General features: G+C 38.6%; 1 protein-coding gene across 2 annotated transcripts in view; it reads left to right on the top strand.

The window, feature by feature from the left end:
• The window catches only part of LOC148425479 (transcription factor HIVEP3-like), a 59,793-nt gene continuing 41,011 nt past the window's right edge, over positions 1 to 18,782 (top strand). The window contains exon 1 of one of the 2 annotated variants that reach the window (XM_088410431.1): positions 1 to 249. The gene's annotated coding sequence lies outside the window, so the exon portion shown is untranslated. The remainder of the gene's footprint in view (positions 250 to 18,782) is intronic. The other variant, XM_088410433.1, reaches the window with a different exon arrangement.

Genomic DNA, 18,782 nt, shown 5'->3' with positions numbered 1-18,782 from the left:
TGCGGAGCCGCGGAGTGTGCTCTTCGTGATGTTGTTTTGTTGTGGCCGTCAGCTGAATGTGGACCCGCTGTCCGCTCTGACACCGCGGCGGGAAGCCCCCTGACCCCCCTCGACCCTCCCTCCCTCCCTCACCAGGACCCGCGGGCTCGGAGAGCGGCTTCATCCGGCGCATCTCAATCCAGGAAATGCGGACCGCCGGCCCGTTCGCCACCGGACAAATGGCTGCAGCCCTCGTACAGTAGCAAACTGGTAAATATAAACCCCGCTAACACGGCGCGTGTGTGGCTTTTGTTGTGATTATGGCAGCTGCCTGTCACGGTGGGTGCGAAGTTAGTGGCAGAATGAAGCTGACGCTTCCAAATGCGGCCAGTGACATAAAGTTGGCTTGCGAGACGCGATGTAAAAAAAAAAAAAAAAAAAGAAAATATTGTTTCTGTTTCTAACGAGATCACGCAAGGTGGGCACTGCAGAGCAGTCATTTGAGGATTTTGATGAAACGATTCAAATTGCTTCCACCCTTATATTTGCACGATTCTGCAATTGAATTATCCCAAATTGACCGGGGAGCAACAGTGCATGCAAGATAGATCTAAAATGTAAACCGGCGAACTTATTTTTTGTGGACTACACCTACACATGGCACATTTTTACTGGATGACATCATACTTTTGCTTCCCAAACGATTGTGTGCCAGGCTTTACTCAATGCTACAGGCTTATTCTCGCTGGATTATGTTAATAGACCTGAATGAGATGTGTAGCATGTGAGGAACATCTGCCCAGATAACAGGTGGATTACTGATGGGGTCTCCTCATTGCAGGTCAACTTTTACTGTTTGATACAACTACTAACTCCAGTACAACATTTGTACTGTTACTGGTTAATTAGAAAACATTTTTTGTGGTAAACAAATCATTTTCAGATCAAATGAAGTCAAGTTTGATCATTTTCCTGTACCTTACCTTGAAAACCTCACAACAGTGTTCACTCAAAATATTCTCCATTAAATGGGGGGTTTGCTGAAACCACCGCTCCAGAGATAGAACTACTATCAGAGACAGAAAGCGTGAGCCGAAACATTGCCTAAACATTTATAGCAGGTCTCTAGCAGCCCCTCGTAGCATCACGAAAGCCTCTTAGCTCCAATTTATATAGCATTGTTGAAGTTGTTTTTGGAGTATCCATTTCTGAATAATCAAATAAATAATGCTTATCCACATGTCTGCAAACTACTAGGCTTAAGAGCAGCAAACAGAAACAGTGTGAAGGGATCTCAGGCAACTGATTTTTCAGAAGCGACACAAAATTGGCAACATTTCTGTATGACATTGATGTTTATAACATCTGAGTTTCAATATACTCTACATCACAGTTAATAAAACTTCATACCAAATCCACTTAGTGGTATAGTACTACAAATCATGCTTAGCACCGTATTTGCCGTGACTTACATTTGTCAGTGTACAATGTTACTGCTGGCTTTGTATTGCTGTTGCTGCTGTTTTGTTGAAGCTGGACAGCGTTCCTTATGATTAACTCATTTTTAGACCAACCTTTATAGTTAAAAAATAAATAAATAAATAACGATTCTGTACATATGTACCTAAGGTCTGGACTCTTAAAAGACATTTAATTATGTCCTTTGAATTGAATGAGGTAATTATCACAGCAAGGCAGTTTTATATGTAATTGCATGCTATTGAGGTCCATAGATGGAGGTGGGGGACAATTAATAAAGTCAGGCATAATTCCAATCTTTGCTAACGGTTTTATATTGCAAACTCTTTTATTTATTTAGTTATGTATTTATTTTGAAACCAGGTCCACTAAAAGGTATAGAAGCCTCCAATCGACCACTTAAAAATAGGACCCCCCTTTAAAATGACATCAATTGTACATTCCATACCTATTGCAAAAAATACTCATTGCCCATCAGCAGAAACCAAAAGTCATTTGGGTGTTTGGCTTGTGATAAAGATCTTGCTCTTATTTGCCATAGTAACCATCTTTAGTGATGAACAATATTGGTGGACTAACCTAGACAGCTCGTCTTCAACATGTTGTTAAATTTGGCAGCACACTAAAATTGTGAATTCATGATGAAAGAGCTGCTAACTCACTGCAATGGGTATGGCCGGTGGGGAGGTTGTGAGAGTTGTGTGTGTGTGTGTGTGCGTGTGTGTGTTGGTGGGGGCATATGACCTAACTGGTCATATGCTATCTGTACACATGCATCCATGTGCTTGTAGCTTCATAATAAACTATGCTGACAAATGTATAGTATTTCTCCCTCATAATTTTTTGAGTAGTCTAAGCACAGTTTAAAAAGGAGCCGCTTATCCTCACAAGGGTCGCAGGCTTGCTGGTGCCTATCCCAGCTGACTTCGGACAGTAGGCAGGGGACACCCTGAACTGGTTGCCAGCCAATTGCAGGGCACACAGAAACAAACAATCATACATGCACCCAATCACACAATTTAGTGTGTCCAATTCATCTGCCACATAGCGAGGTGGATTTGAACTCGGGTCCCTGAACTATGAGGCTGAACTATGTGCTAACCACTGCCCCACTGAGCCACCCTTACTGTCATTTTAATTGTTTTAATTGTGTTGTTTCTTTTGTTTTTGCTAACATTTCAGACATTAGACATTTCATATTAGCTTCCAAGTCTAATGTTAGATGTTCACGTTGTCCAAAACCTATAGTTTAATGCCCAACGAGAAGGGGAACAAATCAAGCAAAAACTTTGGAGGATGAATTATCCAATTATCTTTATGTTATTTTAAATAGTTCATAATTAACTGAGTAATCAATTGCAGCGTTACACAATATATATATTCGCCAATATGTGCCCAGGTTTTTTTTTTTTTTAATGTAAAAATGAAAAATGAAAAAAAGGCCTCTAAAAACCATGACCAAAAGTCTCGATTTGCCAAATTTTCTGGATCATCATTTGCATGTTAGCAATGATAAACTGAAGTTTAGTCATTGCTCTATTCTACTTCCCACTATAGATCCCAATGCTGGTGCTGTTATGAGACAGAAGTTCTTTCTGATTGGAAAGAATTTGGCTAAACTACTGCCACCTAGCCACTCAGCATGCTTGTAAATGAATAAACTCGCACTATGCGAATTTGTGTTGCAGAAATCATTTTTAAATAAACAAAGCTATATGGATGGAATTTTTTTTAGAGGGGAGAATTATCCGTGTTTAAATAGCCCTGGTTGCCTGTAAACAAGGCCTTAGTGACAGTAACCAGACAAATTTAGTGCATTTGAGGTGGCTTTCAATCTCTGACTGATATTGATCTGATATAAGTGACGTAAATGCTTACCAATGTCTCGTCAATAATTATTGCTAAAGGCCCAAAGCAAACTGCTCCCAACAGCCACCAATGTCAAAGAACAAAATGGTCTATTAAAGAAAAGTCCTCATCTGAATCCTATTGATCAGCTATGGAAGGAACTGAAAGATGCATTCAGCAGAGGGCACCCATCAAACCTTTGACCATCATAACTGTTCATAGGCACATTAGTTTCATTGAGCATATTTGGGGTCGCCCAAAAGGTTGTGCAACTAAATATTAGGTTAAGGACATAGACATTGTTACCCTTCATAGTTTGCTTTGAATCCTTCTGGCCTGATTTTCATGAGTTAATTTTCATTACATATTTATTCATGAATACATCTCGGTCACTTTCAGGTTATTTCAGTGACCAGTGCAAGGTGTTTTCTTTATTGGAAGGACAACAAAAATTTAGTCCGTGTGTGTCTAAGCACCTACATATGCAGTCTCAAGCATTTTTGTGTAAAACCTGGTCCTCAGGGCACTGCTGCGGCATACCTCCTCAGCTCTGTTCTGAAAATGACTGCACAGAAATACCGTACAGTATCAGGCCACAGCGGTGAAGGGGGATGAGTGGAGAAAGGCCAATATGCAATTATTTCTTATTGAATCAGCACAAAGAGGCAGGCTCACGGTGCGTCGCTCTTGTCTAGATGGAGACCACTTGTGGTGCCGGCTGAAGAAAGGCGCTAACTCAGCAGGCGCCCAAGGAGCGCGCTGCTCTGTGTGTCCCTTTTTTTCACAGAAAAATTGACATCATAATGCAGTAGATCCTTAAAATATCCAGGAGCCATTATTGCCATTTATGGCTTCAACATTGTCCACAAGAACATGGGTATTTTTGAAAACAGATTTTTATGACAAGCGTTGGCCTTTTGCTCATGCACAAATTGGTGTACTACAGTTGTTAAGTAAGGACAAAAGGACTGAAAAGCACAACACAGTCCCTTCAAGGGATGTTGGTTGACTTCTTTTGTTCATACACTATTTGGAAACACAAATTAGTTTACTGGAAAAAATGACAAAAGAAATAGTTTTGTATGACCTATTTGTGGGCAACAATCCAAGTAACACATTTTTTTCTACAATACATTATTGAAAAGCATTCCTTCCTCCATTTATTTATTTCAAGGCTCAAATAAGTGCTTTGACATCGCTGTTTACTGTATATATTTAGGACCTTTTGCCTTGTGTAAACACATGGACTCGCTAAACTAAGAATCAAGTTACTAAAAAAAAAAATATATATATATATATATATATACACACACATATATATCTTGTCAATATTCAATAAGTAAGAGACCAAATTGCGGACTAATACGCACCATGGGATACATTGTCTGTAAAAAAAATGTTCATATTGGGCACCATATGTCCTGATTACTGTTTTGCACATCTTGGTATCAGTTTTGCGATGAGCATGATGTTCACGACCTAGAATAACTTTCACTTTACAGTTGTGTATTTTCAAGAGTTCATAATTTCAATTTATTGTCCTTCTAATGTGTTTGAATTTGCAGGGCTTGAAGAATCTGAATTTTTCATGGCATCTAGATGTGTTTACACAGGACAGAGAATCTGTTTTTTCAAGCCACCCACTTATCTATTATAAAAAGTGTTGGAGTATGTGACTGGCTGGTGTTTGTTGTTTGCAGGTGCTTTTTAGATTGATTGCCGAAACTTGAGATAATTTCTGATATGGCGTATATTGTTTTTATCTGTGAAATACATTTACTCTTGAGCAAAATGAAGATCAAAGAACCGTCTATGGGAGAAAAGTCCACCATTTTTAAGCTAAGAGAAGAGGAAAAACAATCTATCTGAGCTATTGTGTAAATATTGGGCATAGCCAATGCAACATTTTGGAATGTCCCGAAAGAGAAAAACTACTGGTGTACTAAGCAACAGACATTAAGCAGGTCGGCCAAGGGTATCGACAGCAGTTGATGACAGAAACATTGTGCAAACCACTCACCAGCAAAAAGAATCGGAAGGCCAGATTGGATTTTGCAATAAAGACCAGAGATGAGCCACAAATATTTTTGCACCGAGTTTTATGGACCGACGAGACCAGGATTAACCTCTAGTAAAGTGATGGAAAGGCCAAAATATGAAGAAAGATAAATGTCTTTCTCTTGTTTAAACACAAAAGCTCTTTTGTTAAGCGTGCTAAAGGTAATATCATGGCTTGGGCTTGCATGGCTGCTGTCCCATTTCAACTTGCCATTGGCAATGTGGCAAACGGGAAGCGTGTACCTGGCAATTATGCTGTTAGGTAAACAATATCTGTCTATGCTTTTTATTGTCTTCTCTTAGCGCTCTTTATTGAAGAAGGCTGTGTCTTCTTTTGGAATACTGCTTCGAGTAGAGTAGATCCTGTGATTCTTGCAGCAACGAGTTCACGTGAGGTAACCTGAGGTGTTGCGCAATATGCTGACATCTCAGAGGAGTTTGACTTGTGGAGACTGCAAATGGTTGCTATTTTCTAGTCTCTTTACTAAGCACTGTGTGGCATCAAATCCCCCAAATCACTTAATGGGCTGGACGAGCTTGAGCTAAATTAACTAATGTTTGCAACTGAAAAATACACTTCTTGTGTGTGCGTGTATTCGGACCAGATGTATAATTTGTGTATTCAGACCAGATGTATAATTTTGAAATTGGTACAAGAATAAACAGCATCACCAAAGGTTGTCCTTGGAGCCGACCACATCAAACAATTGAGCAAAATCAGGGGTGCTCAATGCGGTCGACTGCCGAGGTAGTGTCGGTCGGCTGCATGGATGTCAACATGGTGAGGGAGTCAGACGTAAAAAAGAAATGCAAATTTGAAAAAAACGGAGCTTACGTCTATTCTATCCTGAGGACGCCCTGTTTTTGGAAGCTTAACCGGGTCAGGCCTGCTGGATGGGAGACAACCTGGGAATACCAGGTGCTGTAAGCTTCTAAGTGGCACCCACCTCAGGTCTCTCTAGACTTCGGTCTGTGGGGATCAAGCCTTGGATGCATTGGGCCAACCACCCAATCGCCTTGAACCCCAAATGGTTACGGAAACAGAGATAGAGGCAACGGCAAATATCTCTGTCTTATGCCTCACCCAAGGCGAAGAGGAAGTAACTAATCGGAATAACAAACCACCCTATTGTTTACATTCGTTAGCTTCTCACACTCTGAGAAGCAAAGGTCATCAAGTTGACCATTGTCATGACCATGCATCCAGGAGGAACTTCAAAATAAAAGCATTCTAAGGTCGCTTGTGTCATACATTTACTTTTAGCAGTACAAATTATTTTGAACTAATTACTGGCCTCACAACGTTTGGCTATTTTACTATAATGGAGGATATTGACATACAGCGCTTCCTCCTTGTGTATTTCACTGTACTTCTGGCCCAAAAGACAAAAAAAAAAACCAATGTTAAACAATGGCTCTAAATGATTTCTCAATTATGAAAACAGTTGTACATTAATCAATGAATTTTGACAGCCCTAATCAAAATATCGTATGTAGACTTGTTGGAGCTGCAGAGAACATATTATTGTACAGAACCTTTTTGGATTGTTTTCCTCTTTAAGTACAATAACAGTGTTTAACTTTGTTACGTTCCTCCACTGACAATTCATCACACTGCATTTAGCCTGCTGAAAATGTCCTTTAATGGAAACGTAGTGTCCCGTTACACCCCCCCCGTCCCCTTTTTTATTTCTTTTTACTCCAGAAACACAGAAACACTTCGGGTAATATGTCCATGGCATTGATGGTAGCAGTTTTCAGCAGTTTGAGTGTTTTTAGCATATTGTGTATGCACAGCATACATGCGCCTCCTACCGCATTGAAGAAGCAGCCTGCGATAGTCCAAAATAGCACTTCAACCTATAAGTGTGTTTACATGCGGTCCAGACGTTTGTTTAAATTGCCATTGGTGTGGAAAGATTTTATCTAACCCTGGAGTGGACAAAATATATGTTCTTTAAAATACCCAAATGCATGTGAACTTATAAATAAAAGCTGTGGGTCAGACATGCCTAGCAGAAATATCTTTTAAGGAAGGAGGACTAGATCTTAAAGCTGGATCAGATTGTTGTGGAACCTGTTAACCACTTAAAAGAGAACTTGCCAGCCAATGTAGAGCCATTTGACTGAAGATAATTGATGTTGTTTTTAAAAAAAAATATTTTCCGAGTTACATGATTAAACCAATTGTAGCCAAAAAAAAAAACATAAACAACAACACCCTATTGGAGGCAATCGATGTCATTCGTAAGGTTCCTGTTGACGTCTTTTCACGTCAACGACTCTCAATGATTTAAGTATCTAGTAAACTTGCCCAATGAGTTTATTCTGACGCAATTAAGTTGAGATGCACCTCGCTCTGAACACAGGACTTGAGTCAATGTGTGCGGCCAGCCTGCGTGTGTTCTTGCATGCCTCCCACTGGCGCAACACTTAAGATGGAAAAGGGCACTTTTCTGCCAATTAACACAGCAACACTCTGTGCACTCAATTCCTTCTTTCACCTGGCACCCGCTCACTAATCCAGCACGCTGACTCAGCCTCGCAGGTGGCAACGTGTTGATATAAGCACACCCGGTGCCAGCGGTAGAGAGGTCATGCGGAGTTGCTGCCACCTCATACCTAACCTTCTCGGCCAGATCTCATGCTGTGATAACCACTGATGGAAAGATCGTGGGCTAATGTGCTGCTTTTTTTTCCCTTTTAGACATGTAGACGGTTTTGATGACATTTTTTTTTCCAGGGGTGTTAAACAGATGGCGTCTTGTCTGTGATACTGAATAAAAATTGAGCATGAGTGTTCAGTAATGGTCTGGCCTGCTTGACTGATTACTCAAAGCACTGAATGTGCTTGCGTGTGTGAGCATGCTAGACGTTGTTGTTTTCTTTTTGTCAGCATGCGACAACTATGTCACCGGTCTGCTGCAAGAAAAATAGAAGTCGGGTCATGAAGTGATAATCAACTGACCAATCGATGTTTTATTTTAATTTACAGCGTGTATGTGGTGTGTTACTTCTTAATTATAGAGATTTTTTTTTTTTTTCAAAACCGCTAAAGTCAGACTGGGCAAAATTTAATCCTGTTTAGAATTTGGATTTTGAAAATCATTCAAAATAATTAACGTTCCAAACATTGTGCTGTGTGTATTCAAGTTCCCATGCTGTGAAAGCACCCCAAATGCACCATAAATGTTGCTTAGAGCAAGTGTGTCATATTACTTTGGGCCAATAGAGTCAGTTGGGAACACTTGGTGAAAATTTAGATTTTCGTTTTTCGCCCTTCTTTTTTGTTTTTTATTTTGTACAATCTACAAACTATCTGCCGAAAACCTGAGGTCGGAATCATCAGTGTAGTGTAGTGTTTAGTTGTTTTTCTGTATTTCATAGTTCAAAACACTGAATTTTGTACAAAATCATGAAAAATTAACCAACACTGCTTCTCTGTCTTTGACATCGCTTTTTGGTTTTCTTGCTTAAAATTAATGTTTTTTGTTTGTTTGTTTGTTTGTTTTTGTTTCATCAAGTGGTCCCTTCCTTTTGGATGGTTCCATATGTTCTACTGTCTTTTCTTAGTGTGCGCCAAGATATTTTTTGACACACTAGTTAGAGGTTGTTTTAATACTAAACACACACAGGCACACAAAGAAACAAATTACACACATAATATTTTTATATAGGCTACATGTTTTTTTTCCCCCTGGCACATTTCCAGCTTAATGCTAGCACTCAATTGAAAATCAAATTGACTGCAGCATTAGCATTGTGCAGTACATCATGGAAGAGATTTATATTCAAATAGCAAAATTTGACACACAAACGCTGTAGGAAAACATACCAACAAGTAATGCAACAATACTCATTGGCATATATTCTTCCTAATCTGTGATTTCAAAAAAAATGTACACAAAAGTTTACATATACATTTATTTTTATATGTGCACCACAGAGCTCATAAGAGCCTGAAATGTGCACAGCAGGAACGTATTTTTATTAGGAGTGTCAAAATTAAAGCATTACCTGCAGATAAATTCAAATTTTTATAAAGCATTAAAATGATGATAACAATAATAACTCAGTTCTATTTACTTCCTGTGGCAAGTGAACTCTGTTAACTTTGTAGCCAAACATAAAAAGTAACATTTAAAATCAATAATCATGTTTATTAATCATGATTTGAATATCAATCAAAATAGTTACAATTTTCCAGCCCTAAGGTAAAATATTTGCGTATAAATAAATTATGTGTGATGCCATATTTTACTTTCATCCTGAAACAACAGCCGTGTATCCTCAATTTTGCCTCAAACCTCCTACACAAAAGTTGACTTAAAAAGTTTAGGTCAACCTGTTCCATGTTCAATTTTGAGCAACAAAATAGATTTATGTAATCAAGGTGATGTGTATTTCTAGGTTTCTTTCAAAAAGTACAATAATGATTTAGTTGGAAGCATTTGTCACGTATGCTAACAATTTAAAATCATTCTGTTAATTTAACCCACATATATACAATATTAGGCCTACATTTGCACAATTTGGGTTAGTATGTACTTCTCCTGACCTCATGACAACCTCTCACAATTGAAACGGGGACAAGAATATTCAGTGCAGTATGTGTCCTAGTGTGGCTGCCGGGCCCTTCCTCATATGCGCCAACCACAATTATGTAATGTTGCGTGGATAAGCAGACAGGCAGTGCGGGTTCTGCTGAGAGCGGGACGGCAGCAGTGACTCATTGAAAACGTCCCCGCCTGAGGGTTAATCATTACCTGCATCTGTGCTGTTGCAAACTTCAAAGTTTACTTTTGTCCAATGCTCCCAATAAGTTGATCAGACGGTGAAATGTTGTTATGGCTCAGAGTCTTCTGGTATTTTCACCAGCGCACAATGTGTTTGGTTTCTCCTCTTTTATACACTTTACTGTATGTTATGATCTCCCCTGTGTATCAACGCTGGGCTTATTTTGTGCATGTGTTGACTTTCCACAGTGGTGAGTGTTGTGTAATAGTGTGATTGTAAGCTTTTGTGCTTGTACACCGCAGGTATGTAAGAGAAGGGCTTGGTCAGAATGTCATTGTTGTCAGTCGGGACGGAGGCCGTGATCATGTACGACACCGCACATTATGTGGACAAAAAATATTTGGACACATGGCCAGTATACATAACCAAAGAAAGTGAAAAACTGAAAAAAAAAATGTTTGTTTCATATTAGAGGTGCAAGAACTCACCGATTTCCAAACCTGAATTTGTCCAAATGCTCAGAAACTCTGCCTCTGGACTGTGAATGCTTCTTTTGTCCTGTATAAAAGCAGGCTCATTGTGTTGAATCAAAATAAGACATTTGCATACGTCCTTTACTCTGGAAAGTGATGATTAACATTCTTGCAGATTTTCTGACCCGTTCCATATCAAACCAGCAACTAAATCATAAAGAAAACCTATACAAACCTGTTTTTCATACGGCCGGAAATGAAATATGTATATATACATACATACATATATATACATATATATATACATATATATATATATATATATATATATATATATATATATATATATATATATATATATATATATATATATATATATATATATATATATATATATATATATATATATATATATATATATATATGTATATATATATATATATATATATATATGTATATATATATATATATATATATATATATATATATATGTATACACACACACACACACACATTTGAGCCATATGGCCAAGCCCTTTATATTAAGTTTTGTAGATTCTATTTTATTTTATTCATCCTTTTTTATTCATTCATTTATTTATTTTACATTTTTCTTAACAAGACATGGATATTAAAGCATTTAAATCCGTTTCATTGATTATTTCACAAAATAACTGGCAGATTAATCAATTTTTAAAATATTCACTATTTATAGTCCTTTTTCATATCACTATCATAAAATACTGCATAAGTTCATTCAGTAAGTCAGTTTTATTTTGCTTTTGTGTCATCCCTCAATCTAACAATTAAAAGAATCAATAACAGAATAATTAACCTATTACTCCTAGTTTAACGTAACTGAAGTGAACGACTGAAGTTATTTTTCTCAAGCTGCTGTATCTCTCACAAAGTTCTCATCTTCAAGTTCGCATCTAGAAACACAGGTCCAGGCTAGCCGTTGATTAATTGTGCTCAACAGTGATGAAATTCCGAAGTGAAAAGAGGAAAACATTCTGGAGATTGTCTCCCATGAAGAGTCTGTGATGAAAAATGATTATGCGCGCAAGGGTATGTGTGTTTATTTGTGTGTGTATTGATCAGTGATGCAGCGGCGGGATTGCATTTCGCCACTAGCTTGATGGATCGCTTCCAGATACTCACTCTTTTCTCTGCTTTGTTACATCAGTTTTGCAGGCACAATTTTACCAATTTCTGCTGCTCACAGGCGTGTAGACGCATGCAATCATATGGCAACCTAGGACTATACATATGGATGAGTGAGCGTGGGAGACCTGGCACCTGCTCTCACCTCTTTCTTTGTCTCAGCGTATGCTTTAAGGCGTCCCAGCAGGAACAAAACCTGAGGATTGCGGGGGGATTTCTTCTTTGCGGGAGTCTAAGAGGAGGCTTTTGGGAAAGTCCTTCCAGGCCTGCTGTGCTCCTGATGAGCACATCTCGCTCATGTCGCCCAAAAATCCCCTCTCGGTTTGTGACTGAAGCATGCTGTTTGAACATTTGGTCTTTAGCTCGGGGATATCAGAACAGGATTCAATAGTAGTTATTTTGTCTTTCCTGAATCCATCTGGGATGGGAATTTTCTTGTTCAACTATGGTAAAAATGATTTTTGCTTTTAAATATTACTTACACCATGTGATACTGAATATCTTTCTCCATGCTAGTACTTTATCATATAGGAATAATAGCTAATGAAAGAGTTTTGTGTTAATGGAGCTCACCTTCCCATAGGTGATGTAATGCTTATCTGTTTGAGTCTACAGATCTCTTCTGACAGTTGCATCTTAGTTTCTTCAAGACACAATTCTTCAAGACTAAGTGGATATGCAAAAGACATTTTAATTTCTGTTCCTTCATTTTAAAATTTTTTTCATATTTGACAGTGCAGAACATGCCCTCGCATATTTTCCATTAGTATTTAGTTGCTGGTTTCGTCAATAATATTTCAGAATGTTGATCATGGTTTACGAAGGCAAAAGTACATGTTTGAAAAAGTTGTTTTTCTTAATGAGCAAAAGTATGTTTTAAATATAATCATAGGTCTAGTTATTATTAAATTACACAGGGGGTTGGCACTTCTCCGGAGGCGGCCATGTTTGTTATTGCTACAGGCAATGGTAAATACAGCACCTGCAGCACCTCCTTCTGTCCGTAATGAAAAACGGTCTAAAACTTACACACCATCCCTTTAAAATTCAACAATTTAAAAATGAGTAAAGTTGTGCAATCAAGGTTTTGCACAAGTAGCAGAATTCTGGAAGGGTCGCTCACAAGACGTCTTTACAATAGTTGTAAATTACTTCATTATGACATATAAGCAAGTTATATACTATATGTTATATGTATGTGTGAGGGGGTGTATGTGTATAAAATACTGTATTTTAATTTTGTGCCATATCAGTCTATCCTTATCTAACTATAAATTCTACAAAAAAAAATCTTAACCATTTCCTTTCTTGGTCTCTCCCTTTTTTCTGTCAATGGGACTGCTATAAAAGAAAAGAACATAGCTCAGATTGATTTATGTAATCCAATAGAAAAAGATAGATATACAGTAACTTTTACAAGGCATTATGAAATCCATAAGGAGGCCAGCACGGGAGGTGCGAGTGTTGGTGGCACGCATGTATTTGTTACGTACCGCGGTGTCTTCTGTTGGCAGGCTGCACTTTGCTTACTTTGTCAGGTAAGGTCATTTAAAGAACGCCTCACTTCAGAAGTTGTTAATTATGCACAAGCGTGGTTGACCGTCACTTGGGGAGGTTGTCTAATATTCATCCTATTAAAGGTCAAAGCACAGCAGATTTCTGTCAGTTTTTTTTTTTTTCTTGTGGTCTTGTGATTCTTGTGACACCGATCTGATTTTCGTGGCTATACAGTAAAATCGCTTAAAGAGACATAATGTTCTGTTCCATTTGATGCAACTTCACACCATGAGGTCTATTTACTGTACTACGTGTGTTTATGTACACTGCACAGGTATGCCCCAACATGTTTATATACATTAAATGCATATGTTTTTGCTGATGCATCCATATTGCCGCCCCAAGGCGAGGGCGGCTGTTTCAAGTAATTGAAGGTCAATATTTGCCCGAGTGTTCCCTCAGACAGCTTTCCTGGCTTGGTCTAGACAGAACACAGACTCCCTCTGTGCTTCGGTTAAATCAGAGGGTCTGTCATATTCTTAGTCCCGCTTTGACAGACTGATCTGACTTCCCTAAGTTTACACCATGAAAAAGCAGTGGTTATTCCGGGAGATATGGAAATTCCCTTTATTTGTCAGCTTCACCAAAGGGATTATAATTTGCAACACCCATCAGATCCCTCGCTTAACCTGTGCTTTTGGATAATTAAATTCAAATGGCGTAGCGATTTTTACTTTACCTTGAGGATATTCTTTATTACTTACCCCTTGACGAAAAGGCGTATTTTGTGTCATTTTGTGTCATCAGTCGAACTTTGCAAATCTGAGCATGTGCTTGTGCTAAATCAAATTGAAATAATGACCAGAATCAGGCCAGTCAGTTTCAATTATGATTATGATTTTCTTTTATTTTTTCCACAAACTGATAGTTTAGGTTGTAAGGAGCCATTTTTTTTTTTTAATGCGAAATCTTGCAATACTTTTTGCGAGATCCCACAAGAGTTTTGCGAGATATCACAAAACTTTTTGCGGGATCTCGCAATCTTATTTCTTACGTCAGTGAACCGGAAGTTAAACAAACACAGCGATGGAGCAGCCTCAGCCTACACATCATCCTTGGAAGAAGTTTATTGATTTTTATTTTAGTATTGGCTTAACATATAAAGAAATCAAATCTGTCACATAAATAGGGCTTTGACATAAATGAGAGACATTTGAAAATAGGGTGAGGGAGTTTTCTCATCATAATGGGTATTTAAGTGAAGTTGGCAAGACTGGCAGATTTGGACTTCAAAACTTCTTACATTGTCTGAACACCAATTATGGCTTCATCCCTCGTGATCAACACAGCCTACTGTACTTACTATAATAATGTAACGTCACTTCCGGTACCTCTAGCAGTGGACAAAGTAGCTATACATGCAGTGCCACATGCTTTGTTGGATTCGGAAACACTTGGATTGCATAATCATAATTGCTTTTAACTGAACTATGGTTGACAACATCCTAAACATGTGGCCAACTTTCAAACATGTTCTGTTTTGCTCAACATTTTTCATTTACCAAATAATTCCATAAATACAGTATTTCTTAATTATGTCTGTCAGGTTAAGAGGATAGAAAGATGGATGAATGGATGGGTCAAAAACATGAGATGGGTGAATTAATTAAAAACACTGAAGTAGATCTAATCTCTGTAAAATATTTTTTTCAGCCAAAAAAAACCACTAAATTATATTTGCTTATAATTCAGAAACTCTGTTAAAATTGCAAGTACCCTTTGACATGCCTTTCTGTACCCCCATTTGAGAACCACTGCTCTCGTTATATCAAAGGTTACCTTACACTTCCTTTAATTGTAAGCTTGAAACCAAATATAATCAATAAATATGTGACACTTAAAGATTTGTCAAGAATTAGTGTGAAAAAATATTCTGATATGTTAAAGGCGTGTAGTCGTCATTTTTGGGGGTCTTGGCGCTGTTTCATATAGGATTTGCGAGATTTCATACCTGTTGTCTTGCAAAGCCTGCTAATTGCTAGGTCAACAGTGGGACAAAAGATCCTTCCTATGCTAAAATCACAAGTTTGTACTCGTTGTCAGAGTTCAACAACAGCACGCAGCAGTGAATCACTGCAACATCACTGAGTAATCCTCTGTCACACTGGTCACACTCTTCTCGTGGAATAACCGCTGAAGATGAATCAGGTGCAGGCCCCGAGCATGCGAGTCAGCTAGTCGGCCATACAGTACCCCATCTACCACGATGATTACAGAAGTGTTTTTCAGTGTCATGGAGACACAATTTTGTCCCTCCTATCTTCCGCCTCTTTTTTTTACCAGCGCAAACCCCAGGGTAGCTGACGTACAGTAGACTCAGCCATTGTTTAATTGAAAAAATAAACAGATGCGGACCGTGTGTTTATCCTTGGCTTTGGGACATCTAAGTCAGTTTTTATCACCATTTGAAGAGCGAGGATAAATGAGGTTGGAGAGATTATATGTGAGTGTCTGGCTGGAATATCCAAATGAACAAATAATTGAAGCCAACTTTTTCATATCTATTACTGTGTGTATATTTTTGAAACGGACTTTGTTTAGGCTAGATGTTTTAAATCGGGGGGCTTAAAATGTGCAAAGATGTATGCAAATTACATTAAGTCAATCATAAAACTGAATTACAAAAGCTATTAATTTCAAGGGAAATACCTGGCACAACGAATTAGCGAACAAGCTAGTATTAGCTAGCAAGTTATCCAGTCACAAGTTGTTGGATCAACAAACAAACTTATTTTTGGCATGTTATCATACGTCAACATTCTTACAAAAAAGTACAATTAAGGACAGCCGTGGGGCAGATTTCACAGAGACAAAACAATGTGTGCATCACCAACTGACTGCTCTCAAAACCACACCATCTTTCTCACTACAAAATGTAAACCAACAATCAACAGCTGCCAGAGGCGGCGCCAAAAAACAAAGATCAAGCCAAACAAAGCACAAATTAATGAACTGTTATGCCAAATCAGTTCTAAAACATTATTTTGGGTGCGGCCCACGCAGCCCGGTACCAGTTGATTCAAGGACTGGTACCGGGCCGCAAACCGGTGGTTGAGGACCACCACTTTAAATTACATATTATGATGTGGCATTTGATCAAACGTTCGTTTTAAGTCGTCGTTTAATTGCTATCTCCTAAAGCAATTGGTACGAGTTAACTTGGTTTTAACTACGCATTCTAAGTGTTTCCGAACCTACCGACGCTTGAGGCATTGCAGGTATACCACAAGGACTACCGGAAATGTCTTTATAATAGCTAGAAGCCAGTTTGGAGCATGAAGATATTGCTCAATTTCCCATGCGCTTCAAATAATACTCAATGACAAGCAATGTTTTTTTTAATTTAAGAAGGAGAGAAGCCAGAAACATTCAATTACATTGTGCATGTGGGGTTTTTGCCTTTTACATTTCTGGTAAAAAGACAATGAAGGAAAGGAAACTGTACTTCGATCTTAGGTGTTTTTCAATTATGTAAGCCGCTGTCCTCAACAACCAGTAGTCAGCAGTCCTGCTGTTTGCATCCAGGTAGTCCCAGAGTTTTGTAGTGTCAGCAAGGAGAAGGAACAACCCCAGCTAGGTCACCGCAGAGTTTGAATATTCATCAGTTGTGCCTGTGCCATGTTTGTGCTCTTGAGAAAATGGTTTCCCTGGCCGTTTGCCATAGATGAGAATTAAAGGTGTTTTGGTTTTATCTTTAGATAAATTTGACACGGGCAAAAGTATACTCAGTGAAATTAAGATCTGCTTGACTGTTAACTTTGGACCAGCAGTGAAGGGTTCAACTTCCATGACCGTTCTTTTCGGTGTGCCTCTCTGAGTCTGTTTCTACCTAACAGCCTCTTAACTGTGTTCTATCTGTGTAGGTAAAAGGCATTCTTGGAAAATATACCAGCTGAAGCAGCAGGGCTTGTTTCCCACTCACTGCCACTGAGTTGGTGTCCATTACTGTGGGAGTGCCTGAATTACACAGAAGAGGGATATGAAGAGGAATAGGCCTACAAGCAAAAGCTATTTGGATGAGGGGTGTTGGGAGGTTTCCGGGTTTCCAAATCAATTTTCTTTGTGAGCGTGTGAGAGTGTTACCCAGTTTGCTTAGAATTTGAAAGTGATTCTTCAGGGGTCAGTAGAGAGTGAAAAGAAACCAAGGGGAGCTGTTGGTCCAGTGTTTAGATCTGTTGCCTCACAACAAGGAGATCTCGAGTTTGAGTCTTTGTCACCTCAAGCCTTTTTATGTTGTCTTTGCTTGTTTTTCCTCTGCTTGCGTGTTAGGCTTTTACTGCTTTCCTGGTGCAAAAACATGTATGGTAGCTTCACTGAATGAAATAGTTGTCTGTTTCAGCTCTACTCATCTTGGTTTGGGGAGGTTGGTGTTTCACTTCCTCTGTAGCCGCGGGATAGGTAGTGCAGAAAGCATGCAACATTGAATGTATCAGTTGAAAAGTTGAAACAAGGCACACTAACAAACAACAACACAAGATTCTCCTCTATTTTCTTCTTGGCATGTGACTGCTGGAAAAGAGAAAAACTTTATCAAGAGAAGGCAGACAGCAAGAAAAAGGATATACTGTATATATATATATATATATATATATATATATATATATATATATATATATATATATATATATATATATATATATATATATATAGAGAGAGAGAGAGAGAGAGAGAGAGGTTTAAAACCGGTTCAATTTCAGCTCACTCCTGCCTTCCTGTGTGGGGTTTGCATGTTCTCCCCAAGCCCCGGTGGGTTCTTTCCGGGCTGTAATTACCTAAAATTACCTAAAATGCCTGCAGAAGGAGACGAAACAACACAAATACAGTCAAGCCCCTAGGATCATAAGTTGTTTTGGGCGCAACATGAAAATAATGCAAGTCAGGGATGCTGTAACGCGGGGGCCCACTGTCGTTCGAAAATTGATCTATATCGATCATGAATCATCTTTTGCACCTGTAAAAATGGCTAGTTGAAGATGCGGTATAAGTAGCCACATGTGAGATACACCCGCATTTGACTTCTTGGCCAGTGTTCATGATAAAGGGGTTCTGTTTGATTCCATAGGTGCTGTTACCTTGTTGCCTTTTGTTCCCTAGTTGTAGACGTTGCTGCCATTCTGGGTTGGAATTTATGAGACAAGTATGAGGGCAAGTTTTTCCTGAACATTGTGTTCTGTTTGTTTCACAAGTGCAGACACATTTTTTTGAAGCTGTACTTTTCAATGCCAAAAATATCTCGCGCTAATGTTCCCTCCCGCCAACCTTTCTAATTCACACTTTATTGCTTTTCTGTGCAACAACACTGTGATCAGATTATATTCCGAGTGTGTTTGTTTTTCACTGCCTGCATTGTGTTGCATTGCTTTCCACGCTGAATCTCAAGTGGAGATGGTGTTTTCAAACATGCCTTTATGACTATTCACAAATGTGCCTTTCCTCAGAAGCAACGTTGCAAATCAAGTAGGAGGACAGTTATTTATGTATCCAAAA

The sequence above is a fragment of the Hippichthys cyanospilos genome, chromosome 3, assembly GCF_059441005.1.
Source record: "Hippichthys cyanospilos isolate Australia breed blue-spotted pipefish chromosome 3, RoL_Hcya_1.0, whole genome shotgun sequence".
Classification (NCBI taxonomy): domain Eukaryota; kingdom Metazoa; phylum Chordata; class Actinopteri; order Syngnathiformes; family Syngnathidae; genus Hippichthys; species Hippichthys cyanospilos.
This window is presented reverse-complemented; position numbering and strand designations above follow the sequence as displayed.